At 45.2% G+C, this 27,820-nt stretch overlaps 1 pseudogene; it reads right to left on the bottom strand.

Moving 5' to 3' along the window:
* LOC118576496 overlaps positions 1 to 8,991 on the bottom strand; it is a 35,403-nt pseudogene extending 26,412 nt beyond the window's left edge.
* Positions 8,992 to 27,820: the final 18,829 nt, after the last annotated feature.

Consider the following 27,820-nt stretch of genomic DNA (forward strand, 5'->3'; position numbering starts at 1 on the left):
TAGCAGGTCTTTGAAAAGCTGCCCACAGACCAGTAAACTATGAATAGCTTCAAGACATAGTTCAGGACAGACAGGAAAATCCACCTCATATTCTAATCTAGATCCTGAGAGCCCAGAGGGCAGACAGCTCCTTATGACCCATTTTTTTACAGAGCTTCCCCAGCATTAGGGCTAAGCTTAAATGTCTGGAGAGAAGATCCCAGACCCCATAGACAAAAGTCTTAGGACTGGCTTTTAAGATGTACCATGGGAGAGATGAGAAAGCCCCTAAACAGAAATACCACATGCTGCCAAGGCCATCCAACCACCTGCAGCGACCGCCAGAGTACCCCCAGGTCCTTGTTTATTTTAAATGTGGTCCATAAGGCCATTGGGCTCATAGTTGTCCTGCTCTGTGTGGGCTGCCTGGTCTGTGTCCAAAGTACCACCAAGAGGGACATAGGTCAGTTGACTTCCCCCGTGCACCTCATGGCATGGGAACATCAAACGTAGACCACCCTCCAGGTGACCTTCTAGGCTTGGCCATGGACAGTTGATGGTGCCCAGGTTCGGACCTGATACCTGTCATCTGCCACAGGGAGCCTCAGGTGGCCATTCCAGTATCAGGGTGATCCATTTCCTTCTTTGTAGGCACTTGGACAACTTACTAGTTCCTGATGGAGTTTTGGGGACCCACCTCTCCTTCTTGTCTCCCTATTGTCAGGTTAGGGGGACAGCCTTATATGCACCATCAGTCCCTACCACTTAATTATATTTTCAGGGTTATCCTTATTACCCACATCTTTTGGGTTGTGCCAATTAACCCTGTGCCCTTAATGGGAAGAAATATTTTAGCCAAGATAGGAGCTTCTATTTCATTTACTCCCCCATTTGCCTGACTCACCAGCAGCTCCTCTCCTCCTAGCCACCTACCCCATAAGCTCTAATGTGTTATTTCCCTTGCTGACCTCTCAGGTAGACCCCCAAGTCTGGGGCACTCAAGACACTTCTATTACTAGGCACCATTCCCCCATTAGTATCCAGTTACAGGACCCTACCTAGTACATAACTCAAGCTTAGTAGCCTCTCTTACTCTAGAGCCTTAGGAGACTTAAACCTATCATCTCTGATCTTCTAAGAAAAAAGGTTACTTTGCTCCACCTCTTCTCCTTTTAATACCCCTGTACTTGCAGTTAAGAAGTGTAATGGAACCTACTGCCTGGTTCAAGACCTCCAGCTCATTAATTCTGCAGTGGACCCACTCATAGGATGGATACCCAATCCTCATACACTCCTCTCTACTGTGGAAGAATGCCCTTGTACACTGGTTTAATAAAATGCTGATTGGCCGGTAGCCAGGCACGATGTACAAGCAGGATAAAGCAGACAAGGAGAATTCTGGGAAGAGGAAGGCTGATGCAGGAGATGCAAGCCCGCCATCCAGGAAGCAGCATGTAACGACAGACAGGTAAAGCCATGGAACATGTGGCAACATATAAATGAACAGAAATAGGCTGGGCTGAAATGTAAGAGCTAGTCAGTGGTAGGCCTGGGCTAATGGATGAGCAGTTTTAATTACTATAAGCCTCTGTCTAAGTCTGAGTGGCTGCAGATCAGGTGAGATACAAAAAAACTTCCAACTACACCTCTCCTCTATCCCCTCAGGAACCTCCTATTTCTCAGTTCTGGATCTCAAGGATGCTTTCTTCTCTATTCCTCTCATCCCTCAGTCTCGACATACCTTCCCTTTCATCTGGACAGACTCTGACACTCACCTGTCCATGCAGCTGACCTGGACTGTCTTGTTATAGGGATTCAGAGACAGCCCACATCTATTTGGTCAGGCCTAGCCTCTCACTTACCTTCTCTGTCTCTCCCTGATTCTAAACTCATATAGTATATAGATGACACTCTACTCTGCAGCCCATCATTACAAATTAGCCAAACTAATATCTCTGCTCTCCTAAGTTTCTTGTCCAGCTGGGGTTATAGAGTCTTGCCTTAAAGGTCCAGCTGTCCACTCCTCAGGTCACATATTTGTTTCTAAGCATTACTCCAACCCCCAAGACTATTTAGAAACTTTATAAAGAAATCACCTAATCCAGTCTCTTGCAGTCCCCTCTACTAAACAGGAGATTCTATCATTTCTGGGAATAGCTGGCTTCTTATGGTTCTGGGTGCCATCTTTTCCCCTCTTTCTTAGCCCCTTATATGAGGCAGCTCTTGGCACCCCTCATGAACCCTGCCTTCACCCCACTACTAAACCCTTTGGGAGCTCCAGCAGGCTCCCCTCCAGGCCCCAGGACTTCACCTCCCAGACCTAAGTCATCCCTTCTCCCTCTATGTAACAGAAAGGGAGGGATACACCCTTGGACACCAGCCCTAGTACACCAGCTGGGACCCTCCTTTGTGCCTGTAGCATGCCTGTCAAGAAATTTAGACCTCACCACTCAGGGATGGGCACCCTGCATATGTGCTTTAACAGCTGCTGAGCTCCTTGTTCATGAATCAAAGAAACTAACCTTTGCATCACCAACCACTGTCTTCTCCGACAACAACCTGTCCCATCTCTTAACTTAGAAAGGCTTACAATCTTTACCTCCTTCCTGAGTTCTTTCTTTCCAAGTGGTGCTAGTGGAAGTTGCCACACTTACTTTCCAGACTTGCCCTCCCCTTAATATCTCAAATTTTGTCCCTCAACCTAATACCGACTCCTCCTCATCTCATTTCTGCACTGAAACCCTAGGGGAACTATTGTCCCATCCTTCACACATACAGGAGGGCACATTGCCTCAGGCCACTTATACCTGGTACACAGGTGGCAGTTCTATTTTACATGAGGGGACCTGTAAAGCAGGCTATGCCACGGTGTCAGACACTGGGGTGGTTAAAGCCGAGGCACTGTCTGCACACAGTATTAACCAACAGGCTGAGCTGATAGCTCTTACCTGTGCCTTCCAGTTGTCACAGGGACAATCCCTAAATGTTTACACAGACTCCAAATATGCTTTTGATATCCTCCTGTCCCGCACTGCTATCTAGAAAGAGCGTGAGCTTCTTACACCAACAGGAGGATCCATATCTAACTCAGGCCAAATAATGGCCATGCTAAAGGCCTCCCATCCCCCAAAGCTACAGGAATTATTTGCTGCCCATCTCATCAGACTGACAGCTCCATCATCTCCAAGGGAAACAGATCAACCAGATAGCTAAGACAATGGGCCTCTAGCCATCCCACCCACCACAGGGAATCCATAACAACCCACATCCTCACAGCCTCCCCCCACACACACACACTCGGCATATTCTGTCCTATGTACATCAGCACTTTCATTCTAACTGGCATGCTCTGTCTTGTTTTGTCAAGGCCCACCTGCAGCCCACCCCTGAGGACTTGCACTTCTTAAGAACTATTCCTGCCTCTTGTAAAATTTGTCAAAAGTTAGATCCCAGTTCCAAATATCAGAGCCAACCTTTTCTCACTCATCAGGCTAGGAGCTCCCTTTCAGGGACTGACTGGCAACTCAATTTTACCCATATGCCCCCTGCCAGATGAGTTAAATACCTCCTTGTCCTAGCAGATACATTCTTTAGCTGGGTGGGGCGTTCCCATTTGTGTTTGCTTTTTGTTAATGGGCTCAGACAGTCTCTGGCCTCCTTCTCCAGGAAATTATGACCCGATTTGGGATCCCTGCCTCTCTCCAGTCTGATAATGGCCCAGAGTTTTGGTTTACCTCCCAGATTTCTCAAACCCTATCTAAAGCTTTTAACAACCCTTAGCATTTCTATACCCCTTACAATCTTCAATCCTCAGGGAAGGTAAAATAGACTAACAACTCCTTTAAAAATATACTTATTAAGAAGTCACAGGAACTTCACTTTGACTGGATATAACTATTGCCTCTGGCTCTTTTCAGGCTCTGGGCTCTTTCCATGCAACCCCTTTAACTTACGCTGTTTGAACTCATGTATGGGAGGCCAGTCCTCACCCCTGGCCTTCTATTCAGACCTTTACCACTCCCTGACCTGCTCACCCCCTACTCTACCACCTCTATTCTCTCCTATGGAATTTTACTGACCATTCCCTACCCAGGCCATGTTACAACCCCTGCCCACCCCCAGTCAACATCAGGGATCATGTCCTTCTTCCACCCAAGGCCAGCACCCATCCCACTTCCCCCTAAATGGCAGGGACCCTTCAAGGTAATTCTTGTGACCTCCATAGCTGCTAAGCTCAAGAGCTTTCCTCACTGGGTTCACTTATCTCACCTAAAACCTTTTACCTCACCCCTACCCCGGGGCAATTCCTCCTCATACACAGTGATACAAACAGGGCCCTGCTCACTTAAGCTCTAGAGGACAAAGAGATCAAGTGCCTGTTTCCAATTCCAGAAGAATAAGAATTCATCCCACAACTGTACCAAACCTCACTGGATCGGAGACCCCATATGTTTTTTCTTCTTGATTCCCCCTATGCATTCTCCTATCTCTACTGATCACATTCTGCTTCATCAGTTTCCTGCCCCCATCTCTATTAACATATTCAAATTTCTAATTAACTACTCAGCTGATTGTTACAGGTCTACCATCAGCCATAGATCTGGAGGTGCAACGACCGTTCAAATAACCCAGGTAGTAACAAACAGTAACACTCCAGAAATATTCATATCCCCTGACTCAAAAGGTTCTAAACTCTGCAAAACAGGCTTTAATATATAAAAGTTTATTATTGTTAACTGCCCTCAGCAATCAATCACCCGTGTCTCCTGGATGCTGAAGTGATATGGCAATAATGAAAGGAAACAGATGCCTTAAGGTTTGTCTCAGGTGAAGATTAATTGATAATAACAGAAAAAAATAGTTTCTGATTCCTCTCTCTCTCTTCGCTACATGACTCCATAATTTTAACACTAACCAATAAAATTCTGATATCAGAGTACTCAACACTATAATATCGTAGCTACAAGCTCAGGACCTTCAATTGCCTTTGGTCACTTCTTAATATGTCAATTTGTCTCCTTCGTAAAGTTAAAAATTCTTCTGAGATCCAGGGAGTTGACTTGGACCTACCCGGACAGGTCAGATCCACTTCAGGTAAGTATCATTCAAACATTCCTGGTCCTGTGACCCCCTCCCTCATCCTTAGGGTTCCTCCTTGTCTCCTCCCTCACCAAGTACTAGGACCTAAGAAAAAATATTTTCTAAACTTCAACTTCTGCCTCACCAGCATCCTGTTGGGCCCAAGCTGTAAGATCCAAGTAACACTGGATGATTGCCCAGAGCTCAAAACAGCATTGAGGACAATCAGCTACCTCAGGACAACCGGCTACCTTGGAAAAAGTCCCCTGCTCCCCCAAATTAACTGATGCCCACCAAGTCAGCTGGGAGCAGTTCCAAGAGACAAGGTATGCCCCAGTTCTCATTCACCCACTACTCCTAATCCCTTACTTTTTATAATAACAAAGAGGGTGGAAAGTTATTATTCCTTGTCATTTCTGGAGTCACATGACCACACACGTGGTGTCAGCAGTCAGGCAAATGCTTAGTCACTCCAGGGCCTTACATCCTATGTGATCTTTGCATAGCATGGTCAAGTAATCTGCACAAAGTGAGGTCACGGAATCTATGTGCATGTGTGGCATAGCTACATAAGCCCATATGTGCATCCATGAGGTGACCTGTAAAAGCAGACTCCACCCTGCCCTCCCTGCACATTTCTGTCTGGTAGGCCTACTCCGGTCTATCCTTTCCTTTCCCTGATAAAATCTTGTATAGTGGGTTCTGTTGTACCTCGTATTCTCTTGGGCCCTGTAATGAACATCAGTAAATAAATAACACTGGGGACCCCTCCCTGGCCTGTGGTTATCATTTGTAGGGTATAAGGGCAGTGAAAGAACCACTGTCCCTGAGACAAGAGCCAAAGAAATACACCCTGCCCCTAACCATGTTCAGGTCTTGAAATCCCATCAATCCCTGAGCACAAAATCTAACCAATCCCTGAACTTGACTCAGAGTCTGATCAGAGTTTCCCCAGCAAAGTGTTACAGCCTTTGGTCTGGGAATGGTTTCCTTAATGTGAGTGTAAGAACTCTGCTACATCAGGGGAGGGGTTTACGGCTCTGCTCTGCTCCAGAGAAAGAGTCATTACAACAGACCTCACTCAATAGATTTATTGGAAGGGAAAAATCCAGGAGAGTGTTTGCCTCTGCCAGGGTGAAAAGCAGTGACAACTGAACAGGATACAGAGCTCACCTAGGTTCTTGGGGGCAGAGCTTTCCTGCTCTGGGAAACCGTTGACCATCCTGCCCCCACCAAGTGCCCAGGAGTCTGTGATTATACTATGCTAGGACAGCCAAGGACACTTCCTCCCAAAGTCAGTGTCCTTTAGACATTAAAGTTTCCTCCAAATGCATCTCCAGATATGCATCTTTCCAGGGACTCAACTAGACAATACACACATAAACACAGAGAGAAACACACACAGAGACACACAGACATGCACACAGACACTCACAAAGACACATACACACAGAGACACAGACACAAACATACTACACAGACACAAGATACACAAACACAGACACACACACAGAGACACACACAGACACACACATAGCACACACACACACACACACACACACAGCACATGAACACACACACACACAACACAGAAACACAGATACAAACATACAGAAACACACAGGTATTCTGCAAGTCACAGGAAAATGGAATGGAATCCAGCTTCTATCACAAAAGCTATTACTTGGAAAGGTCAAGGACTTTTCCGAAGGTTAATCCATGGCTTAAGAAGTCTTGGTGATATTTTGGCTTTTGTATACATATTAGCCGATTCCTGCAATGATTTTCTTATATGCTATGTATGCTTCCAAGAACTCTAACAGTGTATTTACCTGATATTCTTCTCAAGCATCCTCGGCCATAACAGCAAACCAGGCACCGTGTAGCTATGAGGCAGGTTCCTAGCTCTGCAGTTACCCCACCCTGCCAGTATGTGGCGGCACAGGAAAAGAGAGGCAGTTTTGTTATAGTGACTTACAGACTCTTTTACATAAACACCTGTGAGGTTGTAGTTTGAGCACATTTATGATAGACTGGTAACAGTTCCCCTAACCACTTATAAGAATATATATTGAGCACATAAATTCCCTTTCTGACTTACTCCAGGACTTATCAACCCACCTCCTCTAAACACATCCCCATTGAGGATGAAGCTGGCGGTGAGGCAGAGACCAGAGCCGGGAGATGGAGGGGAAGGAGCCGAGATGGAGGAGAATGAGGATGAAGAAGAGGATGGAGATGGAGGAGAATGAGGATGAAGAGGAGGATGGAGATGGAGGAGAATGAGGATGAAGAGGAGGATGGAGATGGAGGAGAATGAGGATGAGGAGGAGGATGGAGATGGAGGAGAATGAGGATGAAGAAGAGGATGGAGATGGAGGAGAATGAGGATGAGGAGGAGGATGGAGATGGAGGAGAATGAGGATGAAGAGGAGGATGGAGATGGAGGAGAATGAGGATGAAGAGGAGGATGGAGATGGAGGAGAATGAGGATGAAGAGGATGGAGATGGAGGAGAATGAGGATGAAGAGGAGGATGGAGATGGAGGAGAATGAGGATGAAGAGGAGGATGGAGATGGAGGAGAATGAGGATGAAGAGGAGGATGGAGATGGAGGAGAATGAGGATGAAGAGGATGGAGATGGAGGAGAATGAGGATGAAGAGGAGGATGGAGATGGAGGAGAATGAGGATGAAGAGGATGGAGATGGAGGAGAATGAGGATGAAGAGGATGGAGATGGAGGAGAATGAGGATGAAGAGGAGGATGGAGATGGAGGAGAATGAGGATGAAGAGGAGGATGGAGATGGAGGAGAATGAGGATGAAGAGGATGGAGATGGAGGAGAATGAGGATGAAGAGGATGGAGATGGAGGAGAATGAGGATGAGGAGGAGGATGGAGATGGAGGAGAATGAGGATGAAGAGGATGGAGATGGAGGAGAATGAGGATGAGGAGGATGGAGATGGAGGAGAATGAGGATGAAGAGGATGGAGATGGAGGAGAATGAGGATGAAGAGGATGGAGATGGATAAGAGAGAGGTGTGAGAGGATGGGGAGAAGGGACCTGGAGGAGGTAAGTACAAGAACAGAGAAGAAGCGGTGCAGAGAGAAAACTGACTCAAGAAAAAAGACTGTATGAACTAAAGGGTTACATGTGCATAGACTCATTTACTATTATCAAAGATTAGATTATCAGCTGGTCACAGATTCTTCCCAGACCCTGAAAGGGCTTTCAAGGGTGTGGACTCCTATAGTCCCTATGACAGACACAGACACACAGACACAGACACACACACACAGACACAGACACACACACACAGACACACACACATTCACATAGAAACACATGTACACAAACACACACACATTACACAGACACACAGACAGAAGCACACTCACACCATGCAGACACACACGAGACACATACACACACACACAAACACACACACAGACACATATACAACACAGAAACACAGGCCCACACTCACATAGAAACACACAAATACATACATTACACGGACACATATAAGCACACACACACCATGCAGACACATACAACACATACTCAGACACACAGACACATATCACACACATGCACACACACAGACACCCAAACACAGAGACACACACAGGCCCATACACAGACACACTCACACACCACACAGACACACACAGAGAAACATACTCACGCCACATAGACACAGACACACACAGATACACACACACCCACACACTCACATACTAACAGACACATAGACACATATTTACACACCCCAAGTTCCCTCATGCTGCCCCCCACAGCACAGGGACATAGGAGGGCCGTCTCCCTGCACAGCACTCACCTGCACAGGTGACCAGCAACTCCTCCAGGAACAGGTACTTTAGTGACAGCTGGACCAGGACTAGGGCTCCACGTTCCAAGGACAACATCATCTTCATCTGCCTTCATGAATCATCTGAGTTCTCTGCAGAGTCAAAGCCAGACACGCTTCTCTTCTAGGTCCACCCAGCCCAGGAGGCCAAGAACTGCAGTGTGTCACAGAGGGTGGAGTAGATCTGGCAGCAAGTGAACAGCTGGGCTGGTGTGGGGTTCAGTGGAATATGTGAGGAATCAAGCTGTGGGGTCAGGCAGCCCTGACTCAGATCCTCTACTTCCTCCCCCTCAAAGCATTACAGCTTTCCTTTACAGCTATCCCACTGCACTCTCTCAATAAGCAGGAAAGTTTCTTTTTGATTTTGTTTTGTTTTATTTTGCTTTTTTCAAGACGGTTTCTCTGTGTGGTTTTGGTGCCTATCCTGGAACTCACTCTGTAGATCAGGCTGGCCTTGAACTCACAGAGATCCGCCTTGCTCTGTCGCGGAAATGCAGGGACTAAAGGTGTATGCCACCACTGCACATACTTCTTGATGTTTTAATCAGGAGTCTGGAATACATATAAAGAAAGCCCTCATCAACCAGAAACCTGTGATTCATTATCCACGCCCCATATCAAGATTCCATAGGCCACTCAGTGCTTGGAATTCCCCTTCTGCAACTACAAAAACAAATTATGTAAGCAGTTTATATACTTCTCACTAGTTTAGAAACTCAGGGTGTCACCTTGGTCTGCTGGCGTGGTCCAGAGGGTGCCTCGACTGTTCTACTCTGGTGACCGGTCTAGAGAATAACGTAGCTGTCATCATAGAGCCTTTGTCCCGTGACTGATGGAGGCAGATACAGAGATTCTCAGTCAGGCACCAGGCTGAGCTCCAGAATCCAATCTATGAGAGAGAGGAGAGATTCTGCAGGAGCATGGCAAGATCATGATGGGAAGACATGCAGAGATGACCAGCCATACTAATGGAAGTCTATGAACTGTGGACTGCTGGCTGTGGAACCCCCATGGGACTGGACTAGGCCCTCTGTATATGGAAGACAGTTGTTTGGCTTGAACTGTTTAGAAGGCACCCAGCAGGGGGATCAGGATCTGTCCCTGGTCTACAGGCAGGCTTCTGGGAATCTGGTGCCTGTGATGTAACACCTTGCACAGCCTTGATGCAGTGGGAAGGGCTTGGACCTGCCTAGGCTCAGTGTGCCAGGCTCTGCTGACTCCCCATGGGAGACTTTGATTTTGGGGATGTGGGGATGGAGGGTGGCTTGGGAGAGAGGGCTGGGGTTTGGGGAGGAGGAAGAAGGAGGGATCTGTTGGTGGTATGTGGAATGAGTAGAAAATTTCTTACTAACGAAAAATGGAAAAAAAAAGAAAGCTGGCAAGAAACAAGCCAAGCTAAAGCCAGTTATTTATAATTAGTAATAATAATAATAATAATAAATAAATACAAAGATTGAATGCAATACTTGAAAAAATGAAACTCAGGGAGTAAGGGTGGTGCTGTTAATCCTAGAAATTTTTTTTGATAAATGAATTTATTTATTTATGTGCCATTTATTTTACTTCCCTGGCACACCCATCTCCTAGGGGAACAGAGAAATTCATGAAGCCAGCATAGCTGCTTGACAAAGCTCCAACAAGGCTGAGCCACATGCTATGATTGATAGTTGACCTGAGGCCCTTCACACTGATTTGAATCTCTGTGTGTTACACGCTTGGCAGGCTATTACCGTAATGATTCACCCATGTTGTTTCTGTATCTTCTTGAGGAAGTCCTGAATGTACTACCCCCTGCTTTCAGGGAAGTAACCTTAGTGGATCACACTTGGGAGTCTTCTCTGTGCCTTGGAGCTTGGTATTTGCTCCACACAAACTGAAGAACAAAACAGAACCTTACAAATTCAGAGGAGGCTGACATGGTTGAGCAGGATGGGAGAATTGACAGCAGATCAGTGTAGCTGGACGTTCTCCGGTGCTGCCTTGAGAAGAAGTCCAGACAAATCTCTCCCACCCAAAGTGCCACAGCTGCCTATAAAATAATTATTTAGAGGTTTATATTAATTACAAACCTATGTGTATCCTATGGCTTCAGCTTCTTGCTAGCTAGCTCTTTTAAATTAGCCCATTTCTTTTTTTATTTAAGAAATTTTTTATTCATTTCACATACCAAACAAAGATCCCCCTCTTCCTTCCTCCTGCCCCTCCAGAGACACATAAGGAGCATTCTCAAACTTGGTCTATACCAGCATCAGTCTCATACCCAAATTGGGGAAAGACACAGCAAAATCCCCAAATCACAGACCAATATCCCTAATGAACTCACAGACAAAATCCTCAATGAAAGACTTGAAAACCGAACACAGGTACATATTAAGGACATCCTCCACAATGATCAGGATGGCTATATTACAGCAATGGACCAGTATCTGCTGTGGATATCGCTCTGTGTAAATAAAGTTCTGATTGGCCAGTGGCCAGGCAGGAAGTATAGGCGGGACAAGGAAGAGGAGAAGGCTGGGAAGTAGAAGGCTGGGGAGACTAGGTATTTAATAAACATTAAAGTTGCACCTCAGTGATTTTATACACAAGAATGTACCTTGCTCTGGCAGCTAAACTTTGTAATTTAAGAGTCACCTAGGTGATAGTCAACAGAAACTGCGATGTTCATTTCTTGTGATGCAGCAAGACAATGATCTAGGCAAAGGGCTTGGAACAGCTTCTGACTCCATGAGTCACCACCATTTGGGGTTGAAAAACCTTTTCACAGGGGTAGCCTAGAACTACCTGTATGTCAGATGTTTGCATTGAGATTCATAACAATGGCAAAACTGCAGTTATGAAATATTAGGAAAGTTGAGAACCAGTGACTTGGAGAATGTTTCTCCTTACTCAAAGTTTATTCATGCTTAAGAATATATATCTAGGGTTGGGAATTTAGCTCAGTGGTAGAGCACTTGCCTAGCAATTGCAAAGCCCTGGGTTCGATCCTCAGCTCCAAAAAAAAGAATATATGTCTAGCTTCTTTGTCTTTGCTAACTTTGTTAAGCTTAAGCTTTTTGGATAAACTGAGTCATATAAGTGTTTTATATTGATACTAAAAGGAACTTAGGACCCTTCCATTAACATATGGCTATTTTGTTTTGGTTTCTTTACTAAACCCCTATTGATACTAGAAGAACTTCAATTCAAAATTATTTTTTAAGGCTACTTATTATAGACTGTTAGAAAACATAAGTAAATAGTCACCTTATAATTAATCAAGTTCTTTAATTGTACTCATGCCAAGAAGTGATATAATTAATTACAGGGATAACATTTACTCAGTCTCTTGCATAAGTTTTCAGCGTTGAGCTTAAAACAAATAGAAACAAAGTTTGTCTATTCAGATATACCTGGACAGCCCTCATACTTTAGAGATCTGTGGAATATGGCATTTAAAATGTTGATCTAAAAGCTTAATGTATCAGACAGACTCCCAGATCCTAGCGGTGACCCAAGATCTCCAAAGAAGATATGTATGGGACACCACAATGTCTCCACCTGGATTATGGCAATGCTGACACCAGGGCAACATGTTCTAATGCAACAACACCTACCACCAGGATGTGGCCTACAGTGTGGACAAGCAGCAGGCAGGACACTGGAGAATTAATTGCACTCCATTTGCCTAGACATAATAAGATCAGTCTTCCTTGTGTCCCTTCCACAGGATAAACTAAGCCTTATGGGCCCGATGGTCAAAGATTGATGCTGTTCTGATACTTATGCCTCCCAGCACTATGGAGACCTGGGTATGGACTGGCCCCTGTCATTTACAGAATCAGAAGCTGCTTAGTCTGCCCTTAAATTTATCCTTCCCAGATCTCTGATAGTACTGTCATTGAGGATAGCTATAACTTTGTCAGCTTGACAGCATCAGACAACCAGATTCTTCCACAAGGCTATAACCAGCTTGTTAGCTCATTTTTAAGAAAATGTCCTAAGATATAAAAGTTTGAATAAGTCATAAAGGGTTAAAGATATTAAGGCTTATAAGCTTTGAGAATCTCAGAAAATGATTTAAAATATAAATACAAGTTGTAAAGACATAAATAAGTGATTTAGATTATGAAAATTGATTTCTATTGCTCTCCCCTTCTATGATATAACAATTCAGAGCTTAATATTTAATAGAGCTCTGATAAGCTGGTTAAGCAATGACTACTTACTGTTCAGTCACAAGCTCAATATTTTAGATTTATTTTGATTATCATCTAAATATAAATTTAAAAGTGTTATTCATCAGGTCAAAAAACTCTGTCCAATTTATACATGGCTCTCTGGACAGAAGGAAAATGCACATGCTTTTAACCCAAATCTGTAGTTCTTACTAGGCCTCAAAGGTATGAATCCACTTCTGCTATTTTACAGATATTTAATACCTGCTTTGTCTACAATATGGATTTCAGTGCAGATTGGTAATTCTAATGTATCTAAAACTTTTATGTTGTTCTGTAATATAATTCATATAGGGCTCAGAGGATTAAGAGTCATAAAACTTGGATCCACTTCACAGATGTCAGAAGGACCCCAGAAAAGTACAGCTTAAATTTTCCCCACTTGTCTATTCCTAAGGGTGATATTTTTTTTCTCTCTCCTGGTTTTGGGACTTCTGCTCTTTCCAATTACTAAAAATATAGGCCTAAAAATTCCAAATAAATTCATAAATTTTAACTTCTGTTCTTAGCTTAAATTTGTCTCAACAAGTTCCTACTTGACTGGCAGACATCCCCAAGCTTCAGTTGTTGACTACACTGCTCTGGATGACTATGAGCTCTGGACTTGCTAAAAGCTGACATGGACCAGCCCAGTCAATGTAATTGTTCCTTGTCTCTATAGATGCCATATGCTTCTGACAAATGGCCCATTGTCCAACCTTTGACTAGCCTTTCATCTTTTTTGGGGTCCTGACAACAATATCCCAATGCCAGCTTGAAGTAGTTCCAGAAGTGGATACAATGTCCCATGTTCTCTGCCCAAAATAGGTTGAAGAGCCAGGTCAAAAGGAAACTCCCTAGCATAGGGGCAAGTTGGCCAACTATAATGCTCATTGACATACCAGGAAAATAGGTTTAGAGTTGTAAATTGATAAGTTTATTAACTGAAATGGTTCTGCAATAAGACAAGGCACTTGGCTTTCTTTGTGCAGAACCAAAGAGGTGTTATATAAGATCATAACATTGTTGTATTCTAAGATCAGAACTACAGGGCCTCAAGAACGGCAATAGACACAGACGTTGCTGCCCTGGAAAAATCTGTTAGCTAAGGGTTCTTAGGTCCCAGCACAACAAGTAGGATTCATGATTGATTCCTGTCATTGGCACTTGTGAAGGGAGGAATGTGAAGGCAATATGAAGGCCTAGACTTGACTTTGCAGACTCCATCTTAGGGAAGAGCTATCATCTTAGACCACCTGGTTATTAGGGGCTGTACTCAGTTCCAGGAAGAATCTGAGGAATGTGCCATGACAAAAACAGAAAAAAAAAAAAAAAAAACCCTCAATCTCATACCCTAGAAGCAGCCAATTAGTTTCAAATGTGATTTTACACCAAAAGTCTAGACCAATAGTTTCAAAAATTCAAAAATTGCCCCATATCCCTTCACCCAATCCCCAAACGCCAAGGCATGTAATTCCTGGCTGGCAGTTTTTACCTTTAAAAACTGTCCTATCTCTGAACCCACCACTGCTACTACATTTCCCTCCATCTGTGAGGTGGCAGTCCAGGTTTGAACCTGACAATAAAAAGACCCTAATATGCTTCCATCAGAACCTGGCTCCTTGGTGGTCTCTGGGGGTTTTGTGACACAGGTACAATTGTATCATCTCTATCATGATTGTGTGTGGTGAAAATTTAGTTTTGACACTAACAGTGAATCCTTGCTCTTCTTTCTCTCTCTGTGAATTACAGTAAAATCTGGGGAGACTGAAGGAATGTGACAGAGTTTTAAAGCCAGGGTGTCCAAACTTCTGATGCTTCTGAAAGAAGCAAGTTGGCCATACTTTCAATCCAAAAATCACTTGTGGAAGCTGATAAGAATGAAAATGTATGTCAAAAAGACCCACATAATAATTCCAACTATGTGGCAGTCCCATGGGGAGAGTGTGTTACAACCCTCAAGCAGGTCCCAAGACTTAATCATAATTAAGTAGTACAACTTGATTTGTTGTTTTGACAGTTTGTTAGAAAAGTAAAAGAAAGGTGGCAACACAAAACTGTGGGAGGTTTGATTCTGCATTTGAGAAGTGAATTCATCATTACTCCGGATGTTCCCAGGGAGCTCCTCAGAGATTTGGGTTCTGGTTTCACTCTTCCTGTGCTTCCTTCATGCAACATTTTTTTAGGCAAGTCAGTACTGCCCTGAAGAAATGATGTGAATGAGATATGGGTGTGAGACAGGTGTGTTTATATCTAAAAGATCAGATCCAGAGTTTTGAATAGTCATGAGCCAAGCTTTCTTGAAGTTGATGTTAACAGAAATGGAATCACAAATATACCAAAGTACTATTGCCCCCCAAATCTTTAAATCTGTTTTCAAATTCTTGCATCAAATAAAAAACTAGACTACAGATTTTTTTTTACTGTGCAAGAGAGATATTTTGTCCAGTTTTAACAGAGTTCTCAAAATTGTTTGCCTTACTTTTAACATTCATAATTTAAGTTTTTAGAATGTTAGTGTGACTTCAAACACTGGGTTGATAAGTTGGCTTTTACTTTGAAGATACAAGTTTGACTCATTTTAAATGAGCAGTTATAACCACTAAAATGCCAAAGGCTTTATTAGAGAGATGCAGGGATGGCTTACCAGACGTAAGTAAATAAATGTTATAAAGCCTAATAATTGTTAGTTGTTTATTGGCACTCTTACCCTGCGAGAAGACATTCTGAACACAACAAGACCACAGAAGAGTATTTATTAAAAGAGGATAGAGAATGTAACAGGCCTGTGTGATGCACACGTGAGTGAGGAGACAAGAAGAATCATGCAAGATGGTGCCTGCTTTATAAAGGTTGGGCCGCGCATGCGTACAGGAACTCGTGTGGCTACTCCATGAATGCGTGTAGATTACATGGCTGCGCATGCTTTACGCCACTTAAAGCCACGGAGTCCCAGTCCCACAAGACATTTGACCCGGAAATGGCTATTTTGAACTGGAAATAATTAGGCGGTCCGCCAGTCAAGCCCAACCATGTGAACATGTTGTGATTTCCTATCAGTAATGGGTTTATATAAAAAAAAAAAAAAAAAAAAAAAAAAACAAAAAAAAAAAACACAAGATCATTTCCATACTTGCAGAAAAATCCTTGAAAAAAATCAAGTATGTAAATAAGAAAGCAGCAGAAAAGATATGAAATATATGAACAGACAAAGAATTTTACTGGAGTATTTGTAGCTCAAAGTTTTTCTGTGTCCAGCCTGGTCCATAGCTGCTCAGACCCAAGTAAACACACAGAGGCTTATATTAATTAAAACGGCTCAGACTCAGCTTTTCTGTTGCTCATAACCACCTGACTTCAATGGAAACTTTGAGTGCTATGTAGATGAGTAGAGGTGGAGGAGAGGCTGAAGCTGAGGCTCCTGCTGGGAGAAAGGCATCTGGGGCAGCTGTGGATGCTGTGGATGCTGAGAGTTCCTGATGAGTCCTGGCAAATCCAATTCTGTTCCACATGGAAAGTGTGATGCAATTTTTACAGAGTGACTTTTGCACCCTGTAACACATAGAAAGTAATCCTTTCATGACCTGTTAGACAGGAATCTAGAAGTCTTAGATTCTCCACCAACCAGACCAGCCCCACCTTGTGGCAGCATTCCTGCTGACCTATATCTGGCCAGGTTCCAAAGTAGCAGTCCCTAGCCCTAATCTGTCTTTTGTTTTGCAGATACCTGTTGTTTCTTTTGACCCTTTGTAATTCTTTTCTGAGAGTCTCCAAAGAATGCAAAGCCTATACAAAACTTGGTTTAGGAAAACTGGTACCTGATGAATTGAGAAATTTGGTCCTTAGAGGCTGATACCCCTGCAGCCACAAAAGTCTAGATTCATTCTTAAGGTGCCTCTGGGTCTTCAATCAGTGGACCTGCATGAGCCCACACTCCTGTGCTCCCCATGAGGTGCACACCAACCCACTGTGTGTCTTGAGGGCAGCGCACACTAAAAGGCCCACCCCCACTGTGTTAGAGACTCCCTGCATCCTTCCCCAGCTGCAAGCACCCCGCCCCCCAACAGAAGGCCAGTCACCCAGCTCTGGGATAAGGGCTTCCAGTTCCTTCCTGCAGCAGCTTCCTGACTACACTGTAGTGGTCAGTACACCCCAATACCCATGTGTCCCCCAGAGCACAAGGAAGCCTCTGCAATCTGTAACCACACCCCTTAGGTCAGCCAGGGGCATGTGTTACAGAATTGCTAGGTTCACTTAGCCTTCAGTGAGTATTCTCCCTCTTCACTCCCACAAGAATTTTCCAAGCCCTCTTCTTATTTCTTTCCTCTCCATTTACCATGTTCTCCAGCTCTCTGACTCACTCTGTACCCCTCTTCTCCTGACAAGGATTCCCACCATGCCCAAAGCTCATCCTCACCCCTCCACCCCAAGGAAAAGGCAGGATTCCCCTGAGATTTCCAGAAGCAGCTAGCTTTCAAGACCAACAGTAGAGCCAGGCTTCCATCCTGTCCCTAAGGGTTCCTGTGGCAAACACACCCCGCACCTCTTAGCTCCACACAGCAAGCCTACCATTCCTCTCTTATTCCTCATGGCCTGTGAGAATGTCTCCAGTTGCTGTCTCCCCATAGCCCTTTTTCTGACTCTTTAAGGTCAGGTGAGTATTTTGCATCTGAATGTCTAAGAGACACTGATATCCCTTACACCTACAAATGCCCCCTAATATTTCCAAATGAATCATCAACATAAAGAGTTTGAGCATCATGCAGAATGCACGTTAAAGGATGTAAAAGCATTGAATCCTTGTGTCTTCTGTAATAAGTCTTGGGCTGGCAACAAAGGGGAACTGAATTTGAGATGACCACAGCCTAGGACAGTAATTAATTGCCTGACTGTTAATAAATCTAAATAAACATTCTAATGACACCATATTGCTGTAAGTAACTTTTAATTTTATTTTATTTTTATCTGGATTTATTATAGCTTAAAGGGGTAAAACAGACATATGTTAAGCCAGCAGGGCACTGTAGAGTTAACTGATGTTATACTGTATAGCACAAATCCTAAAAGGTCTTATTAATACAAACAAACCCAGGGCTAGGTATTGGGGTGAATGCTGGAAGATCAGAGAGACAGAAAACAAACCATAGCTAACCTCATCTTGCCACCTTCTCAGTCTATCCTGTTTCCTCAAACTGGAAGCCTCTAAGTCCTCACCCAAATGGATCTCTGCCAAACTACTGCTGAAATCCTAAAAGCTTAAAAGCCTCTAGTTCCTGGTCTTCACACCTTTTATACCTTTCTGCTATCACTTCCTGGGATTAAAGGCGTGTATTTTTCCCAAGCAAAACCTAAGATCTCAAGTCCTGGGATTAAAGGTATGTGCCACCATAATGTTGCTTGTACTGTATCTCCTAGGTGCAATACCTCAGCTTCTAAAGTGTGTAATGAAGCTTTCATGTGTGTGTCTATACATTCTTGTGTTGCCAAAGCCAGAGAAGTATTAAAGCAGGCGATTAACAAAATGGGCAGTGTGCCCTTGCTGGGTCAGGGCCACTGTGGACTCAGCTGCAGAAGTTATAGCAGTGACTAGTGCAGACCTGTTAGTTGAGATATGATCTAAAAACCTTCTTTTTTGTAGAAATAGCATGTTATAGTTCCCAGAGAATTCCTTGTTCAAAATAGCATGGTGTCTCATCAAGCTGCACAAGAGCCATAAGAAAGGCTGGGGAAGCAAGAGAGGCCCTCAGGAGCAGAAGGGGGATTTACATAATTACAGGGGATACAATTGATGAAGGTCATTTTGAAGTGTTCCCCCTATTCTTAAATAGAGGAAATCCCAGCCAGCAGCATACATGAAGGGTTAACACAGGCAGTGAGTGCAAACACTAAATGATGTCCATGTCATAATTTCTCATTTTCTCCATATGTCCCATAAACAATCACACTGCCTGGGATTGTGGCTAACAACCAAAGGTCTGGCTGAACCTGTCCTTCAGGAGACACTATAACAGGTTGTGAGCAATGCAAGTGTCCTAGAAAGTTGTCTTTATCTAAACCCTGTGGGCATTTCAGGACAAGTCAGCCAGTTGACCAATACCTCAGGTTTTTCACTCAGACGCACAGAGTTTTCTAGAGTCCAGGAGCACACCACCCAAGGGGGAATTTCACTCTGAAACCAAGTTACCAGACTCTGACTGCATACCGGGAAATGTTTATCCAATGCGGTTACCTGTGGATTATTAGAGATTGGAAAGCCAAGAGATGAGTGAATTTATAATGTCTGAAAAACTATATCCAACCCCCAGTAGATCTCAAAGCTATAGGCCTAAGAGTCCACAGATTGGAGGGACACATTCGTACCTACCCACCAATAATAAATAGGAATGGTGGATGATACCCCAGTATAGCTAGAGAGAACAGTGCAGGCCCCACGTGGAAAACATCTAGAACAGTGGTTCTCAGCCTTTACAATTTTTCCGTTATTTTTTTTCCCTTTGTTTTTTTGAGACTGGGTTTCTCTGTGTAGCTTTGGAGCCTATCCTGGAACTCACTCAATAACCTAGGGAGGCCATGAACTCACAGAGATCCAGCTGAATCTGCCTCCTGAGTGCTGGGATTAAAGGCGTGCGCCACCACTGTCTGGCTCGGTTCTCAGTCTTTCTAATGCTGTGATCCTTTAATACATTTCCTCATGTTGTGGTGATCCCCAACCATAAATTATTTTGTTGATATTTCATAATTGTTATTTCAATACTGAAATGAATCATAATGCAAATATCTGATATGCATGATGTCTGACATGTGACCCCAAAGGGGTCACGACCCACAGGTTGAGAACCGCTGAAGAAGACCAGTTAACTTGGTCTGATAATCATAAATGTCATATAAATTTAAAAGCCAGATATTGAAAAATTAACCTTGATTACACATACATTACAGTCATTTGTAAAAAAAAAATTAATTTTACATTTGGACCATATTTTCCCCTCTTTTTTCTCCTCCTATTCCCTCCCCTCCCCCTTCTTGTGCTACCCAACAGATCCACTCCTCTTCCATATCTATACAGAAAAAGGCAAGGGACATGGACAAAACACGGCATATCAAGTTAGAATAATCACCTCTCTATGTGTTAAGGTTGGACACAGTGACCTTGTATGAGCAGCAGGGATCCAAAAGCCAGCAAAAGGGTCAGAGACAGCCCCTGTTCCCACTGCTAGGATTCCCACCAGAAAACCCAGCTACACAACCATCACATCTATGCAGAGGGCCCAGGTCAGTCCCATGCAGGCTCCCTGGTTGTTTGTCCAGTTTCTATGAAATCCCATGAGCCCAGGTTAGTTAATTTTGTGGGCTTTCTTGTGATGTCCTTGACCTGTCTGGATCCTGCAATCCTTCCTCCCTCTCTTCAGCAGGATTTCCTGAGCTCTGCCTCATGTTTGACTGTGGGTCTGCATCTCTTTCCACCAGTTGCTGCATGAAGCCTCTCTGATGAATGGTGGGCTAGAGACCAATCTATGAGTTAGCAGAATATCACTAGGCATCATTACCTTGACATTTTTTTCTACAGTTATGTCAGGTTCTATCTCTGGGCCATCCAGCCTCTGGGTCTGGCACTCCAGGCAGTGTCAGGGGTGGGCTCACTCTCTTGGCATGGGTCTGAGGCTGGACCATTGGTAGGCCACTCCCACAGTCTCTATGTCACCCTTACCCCAGCACATCCCACAGTCAGAACACAATGTAGGTGGAAGGTTATGTAGCTCAGTTGGGGTGCAGACACCTCCACTGGAAGTCTTGCCTGGTCACGGGAAGTTGCCAGTTCAGTGTAGGTGTGTCTATTGCTAGGAGTGTTAGCTGGGGTCGTCCTTGTAGATTCCTGGGAGTTTACTTTGCACCAGGTTTCTCTCTGACCCTGAAATATCCCCTTCCCCATTGGTTCTTTCAGTACTCTCCCCCAAACCACCCCACCTGATTCCTGACCCCACCCCCACCTTGATTTGACATACTTTACAGCCAGTTTTTTGTAATTGTTAATCTTAGACCTTAGAAACAAATATCATGTATATTATTTTTAAGTCTTATCCTTAACTACATTAAGTGCCTTACTCAGACCTTTGTAACTTATAAAAAACCTTTTAGTTTTTCATTCTATAACTGAAAGAGCCCTGGGATACTTTCGTCTGCGAGAGGGCTCCCCCAGAAACCAAGATTCCAAACCAGCAGATGCAACACACAAGAGGAATGTATTCAGCACTGGCACAAGTGGGCTCTCTGTCCTGGTTAGTCAGAGAGCCCGGAGCAGTGGTTACAAGCATTTTTAAAGGCAGAAACTACAAAATTATCATAAGATACCAGGTGTCCCGGGTTTGGCCCAATTTAAAAATCATCATATATTTCAGCAATCATTTTGTTACACGGGAAATTTTGTAACATTAGTAGTAAACTGGTTGGCTCGGGGAGGTCTAGGGGGAGCGGTTACTCTGGAGGGGAGTTCGCATAGCTACAGGCTTATGATTGGCTGACATTTGACCTAGTTTGCTGGACTCGCCAGATGGTCCTTATCTTGGGTCCTCTTTGAGGAATTTTTTAAACAGGGACTTATTATTATTTTAATCTATAATTGCAGACCTTGTCCCAAGGCTGACTGCTGGGCTCTGAAACTTTTTACTTATTTCCAGGGAGAGGATGGGTCAGTGTCTAACGCAAGCAAGTTTATAGAAGCAAAGTCAGCAATTTGCAATTGTAAAATGTATCTCTAATTTTTTTCCCTCATTCCCTCCTTTTTCTTTGGACTAATTTTAATCTTAAAATTTAGGGTGTCTGTATATTATCTTGTGGAGTGTCAGTCGTTCTTAATGCTTGGTATTGTTGGGTTAATACCATAGCCTGCATAATGGACAGTCTCTCTCGGATAAACTGAAGCAGCCTATTAAGAATGTAGGGGCCAAAAGTGAAAAGCAAAAGTAGGATGATGATGGGCCCTGCTAACACAGACAACAATGTGGTGAGCCAGGGGGATTTGGACCACCAATTTTCAAACCAACTGGCTCCGGCGGCCTTTTCCCATTTTCGCTCCTCCAGTCGCTTATGAAGCTTGGCCATGGAGTCATGTACTTCCCCAGTGTGGTCCGCATAGAAGCAACATTCTTCTTTTAGGGTCGCAAATAATCCTCCATCTCTAATGAAAACCAAGTCTAGGCCTCTTCGATTTTGGAGCACAACCTCTGACAGGGAGGTGAGGGAGGTTTCTAATGCAGAGATGGAAGCCTCTAGCCCCCTCAAATCCTCTGCTATAGCGGCCTTTAGCTGTTCCATGTGCTGATACCCTTGCACATAAGCAGCACTCCCCATTCCCGCCCCCGCTATGCCCGCTACTGTTCCCAGTCCCATGAGGACAGCTAAGGTCATGGTGACAGGTTCTCTTTTGTATCGGTGGGTCAGGCCTTCCATCTGTTCTTCAAAAGATGGGGAGTCATGGTATATAACCCGAGGGTACAGATGCACTAGAACGCAGAAACCAGTCTGGTTTATCAGCGTTGGTGAGATACAAGGGGTTAAACCAGTGTTACAAGCCCACCATCCCCCGTCTGAGGGTGCTAAGTATTTGCCTGTGATAGCTGTAACCTTTTCTGTGCGGGCACAGAGCTGACTCTTTTCAGGGGGTGGTGTACCAAGACATAGTCCCTGTCCTGATACCTCAGATAAAGTTAGTTTGCTGGCACCTTGCCTTCCCAAGGAGCATGAGTCAGTGTTGTTGTAGGTACCGTTGCAGGCTGTTCCCTCATGATAAGGGGGTCCCTCAGAAAGGCAGAGCCAACAGGACCGAGTGAGGTCACTTTTGGTGGAGTTAAGGGCAGAGAAGGCTCCCTTAATCAGGTTGTATAAGGGGGGCATCAAGGACATCTGTATGGTTGTTGATGGAGGGGGAGGGTGGTTTTTTGAAGTCACGGGGGTGTGGGTTGTGGTTATAATCTTGGGTGGCAGGGCTTGGGGTACCCGAGAGCGGGGACAAAGGTCCTATCATCATTGGATGAGACAGGGGATTTTGGCGGAGGGTAATCTTAAACCAGAGGCCATCGTCATTTCCCTCCTTGTAGAGGCGTAACCCCCAAGTCTGACCTTTTTGCCACTGGGCTAGATTTTCAACTCGTTTCCCTGGTTCTGTAAAGATGATGGACAAGGGGTTACAAAGAGCCTGTTTTGAGCAGTCCACCGCAGAGCCCTTTTTGACCTGAATCCAATCATGACTGGAAGATGGTCCCCAGTAGGCATCCCCGGTAGTCTCACATCCCCATTTGGCACAGTATAGGGACTCAGGCCCTCCATATTTTAGAACTTGTTTTCTACTTATCCTATCTCTAGGACAGACGTAGAACTCCAAACCACGGAGTTTGGCGCGGGCCTGTGGGTTTGAGCACCCATACCAAGGGGGAGGGACTATTTTTACTCTCCACTGTAAATCGTTTGGGTTTTCTTGTTCTGGGATATCCCAGGTGTCCAGCCCCATGAATAGTTGGCACAGGTCAGGTGTTAGGGTGGGCCACCAGGTTCCGGGGGTGTGGTCGCCTTCAGTTAACCAGACAACCTGTCCAGTAGCAGTGCTAACTTCCCAAACCAGATGTTGGGGGGAGTGTGGATTAGCTGCTGAGCTAGCTCCTAGGTTACAGGGTAAAAGTACCAGTAGGAGAAACAATACCAGCTCGGCAGACTCGAAGTTTAAGGGGATTACTAGTCTTTTCCAATTTTCAGTCCAGTCCCGGCTGGCGTTCTGGCTTAAGATGGGAGGCATGGATCCAGGCAGCGATGCCATTGACCTTTACTGCCGTGGGGGTGGTCAGCAGCACAGTATATGGGCCCTTCCAACGAGGCTCGAGGGTCCTGGATTGGTGTCTTCTCACGTACACTTCGTCGCCGATCTGGAAGGGGTGTGGGACTGTGGAGCTCCCAGCTGTATAGATGGCAGCCAAGGGCTTCCACACCAGTCTCTGGATGAGTTGTAGGGCTCACAGCCACACCTGCAAACTTTGGGTATTTGCAAAGGAATCAATGGCGGGGTCAAGGAAATCTGCTATAGGAGGGGGTCCCCCATATAGGATTTCATAGGGAGTCAGTCCATGGCTCGCTGGAGTGTTTCTAGCTCTAAACAGGGCCATGGGAAGGAGTTGGACCCAGTCTTTAGTGCCAGTTTCTAGGGCTAATTTGGTTATGGTCTCTTTAATCGTTCTGTTCATTCGCTCTACCTGTCCTGAACTTTGGGGTCTGTAAGTGCAATGTATTTTCCAATTTATCCCCAAAAGCTTGGCCACCATCTGACTTACCTGAGAGACGAAAGCAGGGCCATTATCTGACCCTATTACCTTAGGGAGCCCAAATCGAGGAAAGATCTCTTCTAAAATCTTCTTGACCACCACTTGTGCTGTTTCTTGTTTGGTGGGGAAGGCTTCTGTCCAGCCAGAGAAAGTATCTACAAAGACTAGGAGATATTTAACTCCATATTTGCCAGGCCTGATCTCGGTGAAATCGATCTCCCAGTTGGTGCCGGGTCGTTCTCCTCTCATCCTGACTCCAGCGGGTGCCTGGAACCGGCCTGCATTGACCTTGGCACAGGGAATACAAGAGTCTACAACTTGTTTAATTATGCCTGATAAATCTGGGATGTAATGAAACTGTTCCTCTCTCTGTAAAAGAGTTTCTAGCTTTTTATAACCCAAGTGAGTCCACCTGTGCAGGTAAGTGACCAGTCTCCTTGCATCCTTTTGGGGCAATATACTTTTATTTTTGTATTCCCAAGTTCTGGTCGAGTTGTTAAAGGTTGCCTTTAACTTTTTGGCCATCTCTATGTCCTGATCTGAATACTGGAAGAGAGGCTGTTTGTTTGGCTGCCCTTCCTGGGATGTGGTTAAGGCAAGGGTTTGGTTTTGTAAGGCTGTCATCCTAGCAGTTTCATCCGCCAACCTGTTTCCCACCGCTACAGGGTCCCTCCCCACCTGGGGACCCGGACAATGGATGATGCTCACCTTTTTAGGTAGGAAGAGGGCCTGTAGGAGGTCTAGGATTTCTTTTTTGTTTTTAATATCTTTTCCCACCGAAGTTAACAGGCCCCGCCTTCGATAAATCTCTCCATGGACATGCGCGGTAGCAAAAGCATACTGGCTGTCTGTGTAAATGTTGACCTTTTTTCCCTGGGCCTTTGTTAATGCCTGCGTCAGGGCGATGAGTTCGGCCCTCTGTGCTGAGGTTCCAGGCTCCAGGGCCGATGCCCAGATGACTGTGGTCCCATCTACTACTGCTGCCCCCACCTTTCGCTCACCGTTATGCAGGAAACTGCTCCCATCCGTGTACCAGGTGTGTTCAGCATCTGGCAGAGGTTGGTCAGTTAAGTCTTCACGGGTCCCGTGTACTTCTGACAGAATTTGGTGACAATCGTGTTCGATGGAGAGGTGAGAGTCTGAGTCCGGAAGCAGAGTCACTGGGTTGAGAGAGACTGCAGCCCCAAACCGAATCCAGTCGGGATTTAATAGCATCGTCTGGTAATGAGTGATCCAGGCATTTGAAAGCCATCGGTCAGGGGGCTGGCGAATAACTGTCTCTATGGCATGGGGGGCCGTCACTGTTAAGGGCTGTCCCAAGGTTAGCTTATCAGAGTCTTTTACCAATATGGCCACAGCTACAATGATACAGAGACATGGGGGCCATCCGGCCGCCACATTGTCCAGTTTCTTTGAAAAGTAGGCCACCGGTCTTTTCCAGGGCCCTAATTTTTGGGTCAAAACTCCTTTTGCAATTCCCTGTCGTTCATCCACATATAAAGTGAATGGCCTGGTCACATCTGGGAGGCCCAAAGCTGGAGCTGATAATTAGGCCTTTTTAATTCGATCAAAGGCCTGTTGTTGTTCTTTTTCCCACCGGAATGGGGCATTGGCCTTGGTAAGGGGATACAGAGAGGCTGTCAGCTCAGCAAATCCTGGTATCCATTAGCGACAAAATCCAGCTCTTCCCAAGAACTCCCTCAGGGCCCGTGCACTTGTGGGCGGCGGGATCTGGGTGATGGCTTGTTTACGACCCTCTGTTAGCCATCTCTGTCCTCCTTCCAGCTTATAGCCCAGGTAGGTCACTTGTCTGACACAAATTTGGGCCTTTTTAGCTGAGGCCCTATACCCTAATTCCCCTAGCCTTTTTAAAAGGGCCCCGGTACCTTTTGGACAGTCATCTCGAGTCTTGGCTGCTAGGAGCAGGTCATCTACATACTGCAGAAGAGCGAACTGAGGATGGCTGACTCTGAAATCGGCCAGGTCCTGATGTAGAGCCTTGTGAAACAGGGTCGGGGAGTTTTTGAATCCTTGCGGTAATCTTGTCCATGTGAGCTGTCCTGAAAAACCTGATTCTGGATCTCTCCATTCAAAAGCAGAGATTGGCTGACTCTGAGGGCTTAGTCTCATGCAGAAGAAAGCATCTTTAAAATCTAGCACTGTATACCATGTGTGGCTTGGGGGCAGCGTACTTAGCAAGTTGTAGGGATTGGGCACTGTAGGATGTATGTCCTCTGTCCTCTTGTTTACTTCTCTTAAGTCCTGTACCGGATGATAGTCCCCCGTCCCAGGCTTTTTGACTGGCAATAAGGGGGTGTTCCATGGGGATTGGCATGGTTTTAGGATGCCCAATTGTAGCAGTCTTTGTATATGTGGCCTAATTCCATTTTTGGCTTCCCTGCTTAGTGGATACTGACGTATCATCACCGGGGTAGACGAGGGCTTAAGTCTAATGATCACGGGGTGGGGGGGGGGGGGCTGGTTTGCAGCCAGTCCCATTCCTGCAGTCTCCGCCCAAGCCTGGGGAAAATCTGATAACCATTGGGGGTCGATCTGGGCTGACTGAGGGCTTTCATGTAATCGATGTTTATCCTCCAGGCGCAGAGTTAGAACTTGGAGGGGCTGTCCTTGGGGTCCCCTAACGGAGGCCCCTCTTTCTTGGAAGTAAATCTGGGCTCCTACTTTTGAGAGGAGGTTTCTCCCCAACAATGGATAGGGGCAGTCTGGAACTAGGAGGAATGAATGAGGGACCAATCCCGTCCCAAGGTGTACTTTTCGCTCAGTTGTCCATCGGTACAGCTTTCCTCCCGTGGCACCCTGCACCCAGGACGTCTTAGAACTCAAGGGACCTCTTGATTGAGTTAGGACCGAATGTTGGGCACCGGTGTCAACCAGGAAGGTTACTGGTTGGCCCCCCACTCGAAGGGTTAACCCGGGCTCGGGGGGGGGGGGGTCCTGGCCCTGACTGTCCTAGTCTTCATCATCCTGTAGGGACAATATTTCTGTCAGCTTCCAGGGTCCTCTTGTCTGTCTTTTATTTTTAGGGCAGTCCTTGGCCCAGTGTCCTATTTCCTTACAATATGCACACTGGTCACGGCTCAGTTGAGGTCTCTTTTGGTCTCCCAGGCCCCTACCTAACCTAGCTCCTCTCTCTTCTGGCTGTCGCACTACGGTGGCCAAGATTTTACTTAGCTCCCTAGTCTCTTGTCTCGCTTGTCCTCTCTGTCCTCCTGCTCCCTATGCAGTCTTTCTTCCTTTTCTTCTTGTGTCTCTCCTTTATTAAAAATATTTTCTGCTTCCTTGACTAAATCCTGTAAGGTGTACCCCTGAAGCCCCTCCAACCACTGTAGCTTAGTCAGTATGTCTGGGGCTGATTGCCCGATAAAGG

The sequence above is a fragment of the Onychomys torridus genome, unplaced genomic scaffold (genome assembly GCF_903995425.1).
Source record: "Onychomys torridus unplaced genomic scaffold, mOncTor1.1, whole genome shotgun sequence".
Taxonomy (NCBI): domain Eukaryota; kingdom Metazoa; phylum Chordata; class Mammalia; order Rodentia; family Cricetidae; genus Onychomys; species Onychomys torridus.